General features: G+C 42.3%; 1 pseudogene; it reads left to right on the top strand.

Annotated features, from left to right (window-relative positions):
- Window positions 1-2,490: 2,490 nt before the first annotated feature.
- Window positions 2,491-3,564, top strand: LOC102916063 (speckle-type POZ protein pseudogene; annotated as a pseudogene).
- Window positions 3,565-4,412: the final 848 nt, after the last annotated feature.

The following is a 4,412-nucleotide window of genomic DNA, read 5'->3' as shown; positions in this document are numbered from 1 at the left end:
AATTTTGCTTAAAAGCCCACACTGAGAAAGGCCTAGTTGCTTCACTAGAATCCCAAATACCTCATGTGTTTGCCAGCTGGCGAAGAAAGACGTTCTGTTTTCCCAAATCCATTTTCAAACAATCTCTTCTCTCTCTCTCTCTCTCTCTCTCTCTCTCTCTCTCTCTCTCTCTCTCTCTCTCCTCTCTCTCTCCCCCTCTCTTTTTGTCTCTGTCTATATGTCTCTGTGTGTGTTTCTCTGTGTGTGTCTTTGTGTTTTTCTGCAAGTCTTTCTACATGTTACTTTTAGTATTGTTTGCTGTATTGACTGTTGGATTTCTCTGGTGGGGACAGCACTGCTGTTTAAGACTTTGCCTTCTCCTTTTGGGAATCTAAATCACATTGGCTGTGCCATATTACCCAGAGAACCACCTACCTGAAATAAAAGCTAAACTTGTTCCATTCCTGGAATGAGAAACTATATGAAAAGATCTTATACTTGAGATTCAGGCACGAGTCAGTTCTCCATTGAGAGAATTGCTCCCACTCTGCAGGAGCATGCTCATGGGAGCTCAGTTCTTACAGGTGCAGCACTTTACTTACAAATGAAGGGTCTTGCAGGAATTGTCTACCTTCATTACAAATGAGATATTTGAGGGAATGTGTTTCTGCCACCCTGGCCCTAAACACCTACAGAAAAGTCACAGTGGCGACTAGCTAGCCTCCTGCCAAAGGTTCCCAAATGAGGAACCAAAAATTCAGAGATCAAAACCAATGGATTGATTTATCCTGGACTGAGGGATGAGCAGCTTTAGAGCTAGACTTTCAGGAGAGCTAGGATGGGAATTGCTGAGTTGATTGAATCACTGAATGTATTTTCCTGTCCTCTAGGCTTAGTGAGTACCTCTAGACATGATGAACTGGAGAGAGGTGATAGATGTAAGGAGCATTTTACAGATCACATTCTAAGAAGAACTGTTTCAAAACCCCTTCTTCAGTAACTGTTGAATACATTCTGCACCCTTTGAAAACCAGAATACCGTCTCACTTCGAAGGCCCATCAGAGTAAGCATAGAAGTTCAAAGTTTAAAGAGGACAGAACTCACCAGTGGGGGATGAAAATTATGAGGTACTGAGAAACTGAATCATGGCAGTCTGTTTCATGGAACTGAGAACTTGGGATCTTCTCATAGCACACACTTAGTGGATCGAGTACAGTTTTTCCAAGAATTATCTGAGGGGGAAGGGCAAGATCACCAATGAAAGTTTGTGGAACCATCCCAGGGAATGTGAGTCTGGATGAAAGAAGCCTGCCACTTTCAGAGTTGCTGCCTGGCTCAGCTTGTTGACCACCATATATGAATTCTTCCACCCTGAACTCCATTTTGTGAACACTGAGACCCCTGACAGGGTAAGGAACCACCTCTTTCCCATCATGATAGTGGGAGGATTTAGTGTAAAACCCTGGGAAGAGGAAATAACAGCTGTGTAGGAATGGACACCATCCCTATTTTATTTAAGATGAACAAAAATAAGCAAAATACACTTGTGCTGGTTTTTGTGGCTTCCAAACTTAACAAGATATGGAATTAATTAAAACCCTAAAATGGAGGTCACAACAGAGAGAAGAGTTTTGCTTCATTTGAAGTAGATAGATCCACTTCAAGGACAGATTTTGGAGGTAAAATGACTCAAATTTTTAATCCGGATCTCAGAGCCTGAAGACACATCCCTTTAATCCAGATCTTGAGGTTGGAAGACACACCCTAAATGTGGCCACACCCTGTGCTGGATGACTATAAAAGGACATGGAAGCAGGAAGCATTTGCTATTGCCTGCTTGCCCTCACCTTGCAGCAAGTCCATCCCTTCCCTGGCAATAGAGAATTTTTGGAAGTCCAGCATGTACTGAAGACCAGCAGACACATCCAAAGTCCTGGACTGAGTAAGTACTGGAATCTTGGTCTTTTCCTTCATAGGTAGTGTGGGATTAGCAGGACTGCAGCCCAAAGTCATTCTAATAAATCACCTTTGATGATATATATATATATATGTGTGTGTGTGTGTATATATATATGTATGTATATATATATATATATATATATATATATATATATATATATATATATATTCCTTGTATATATTTTGTTCCTCTAGAGAACCCTAGTGCAACATTTTTGATATGAATTAATAGAATGAGTGATCCAAACTATCCAAAAGCTGTGTATAATTGTCAAAACAAGTTACCTATTGACCTAAGATTCAATCTAGGAAATAATGGAGTGATATAAGGGTATCAAGTAGCCTAGACAGTGTTCTCTGAAATTAGCATTGATATCTGGATAGAAAATATCAGAGACCAAAGTTTTCAGCCTTGTAGAAGAGGGAACAGATGAGAAACAAAAACTAAAATCAAAATCCTGTCTGTTACTGTGTCTCACAGGGTAAAGAGAAAACAATTGCTAGTTCTTCGTTTTCAATCCAGTTGAACCTTCAAACTACCTGCAGGAGAAATGGCAGGAAATGAGATCTCTCAGAGATGGGACCACACAAAAATCAGCGATCAGGACTTTTCTTACAGTTGGACCATCAGCAACTTCCCTTTTGTTGCTGAGGAAATGCGGCAAAGCATTAGAAGCCCCACTTTCTCAATAGGAGCCAATGACAAATGGTGTTTGAGAGTACACCCGAACGGAGTCGATGAACAAAGTGCAGATTACCTGTCAGTTTACCTAGTGTTGCTCAACTGCCTAAAGAGTCATGTTTGGGCAAAGTTCCAGTTCTGGATCATAAGTGCAGAAGGAGAGAAAACGAAAGTCAAGAAGAGCCCAAGAGCCTTTAGGTTAGTGCCAGGCCAAGACTGGGGTTGCAAAAAGTTTATTCTTCGAGATTTTCTCTTGTCCCATGCATTTTGGCTTCTCCCAGATGACCAGCTCACCGTTGTCTGCAAGGTGAGCGTGGCCCAGGTCTCTTTGAGCCTCTCTGACCAGAACAAGAAGCCAGGAATTCTGGTCCCCAGATGCACATTGGCAGATGAGCTAGGAGAGCTGTGGAAGAATTCCCAATTCACAGACTGCTGCCTAGTGGTAGCTGGCCAGGAATTTCGGGCTCACAAGGCCATCTTAGCAGTTCGCTCTCCAGTTTTAAGAGCCATGTTTCAACATGATATGGAGGAGAGCAGAAAGAATCACGTTGAGATCCCTGACCTGGAGCCACAAGTCTTCAAGGCAATGATGGACTTCATTTACACAGGAACAGCCCCAGACCTCAATAGCATGGCAGCTGCCTTGCTGGCAGCTGCTGACAAGTATGGCTTGGAGCGTTTGAAGGTCATGTGTGAGGATGCTCTCTTCAGGGACCTCTCTGTGGAGAATGCTGCCCACACTCTCTTCCTGGCTGACCTCCACAGCTCAGGGCAGCTGAAAACCCAGACACTGGATTTCATTACAGCTCATGCTTCTGAGGTCTCTGAGACCTCAGACTGGAAGACAATGGTGGGCTTATATCCCCACTTAGTGGTTGAAACTTATGGTTCCAGGCCTGCTCACTGCCCTTTCCTTGAGCACCCTATTAAATGCTTGAAGTGATCATAGGACCTGGCAAACCTTGTCCTATACTTGTCTCCCAGAAACAGCAGTCATGGTGTTACCAATGATACAATGATAGACTATGGCATGTGTGGAAAGTTTCCAGTGAAACTAGGGAAAAACTGCATGGTGGCTGAGTCTTAATACAGAGATGTAAAGGAGTCAATGTCAGGTTGAGGGAGTGGGGAGCCTTGGACTCTGCTACAGTCTGCACAGCCTCTACCCTGTTGTTATACTGCTTTGATTTTTATCTATGGAGTTAGAATCTGAAATTCATTTTAACTGCTGCACCGAGTACATTACAACAGGGTTTCTTTGGAGAAACCTCTCTGGATTGGACTGAGCAGAAGTTATGATCAAGGACACAGAAAGGAGAAAACAAACATGAATGTTTGATTACAAGGGAAGCAAAGATAATGAAGAAGGTTTTTTTCCAACCTCAGTGTTTGGGACAGGAGAGAGGACTCAGTTGGCAAAAACAATTGCTGCTCTTCCAGAGAACCTTTTGTTCAGTTCTCCTCTTTTCTCCATGGACACATCCATCTCAAATAAATAAAATACCCAAATAAAATATCAAATGAATAAAAATTGTAAAATAAGCTTATGGATTCCAGTGGTGTTTCTGTTTCAAATGGCCATTTAATCCATCCAGCTGTGCTCAGCTATAGAAGTTGGTGCAGTGTCTTCACTGACAGACACACACACACACACATACACACACACAAACAATCAATGAGACAATACTTAATGAATTCTGTTACACTTAGAGATTGGTGCCTAGTCCAGTGGACATCACTTGGGAGCAGATACTGATATTTACAGCCAAACATTAAGGAGAACTCAATGAA

Source organism: Peromyscus maniculatus, chromosome 6 (assembly GCF_049852395.1).
Source record: "Peromyscus maniculatus bairdii isolate BWxNUB_F1_BW_parent chromosome 6, HU_Pman_BW_mat_3.1, whole genome shotgun sequence".
Classification (NCBI taxonomy): Eukaryota; Metazoa; Chordata; class Mammalia; order Rodentia; family Cricetidae; genus Peromyscus; species Peromyscus maniculatus.
This window is presented reverse-complemented; position numbering and strand designations above follow the sequence as displayed.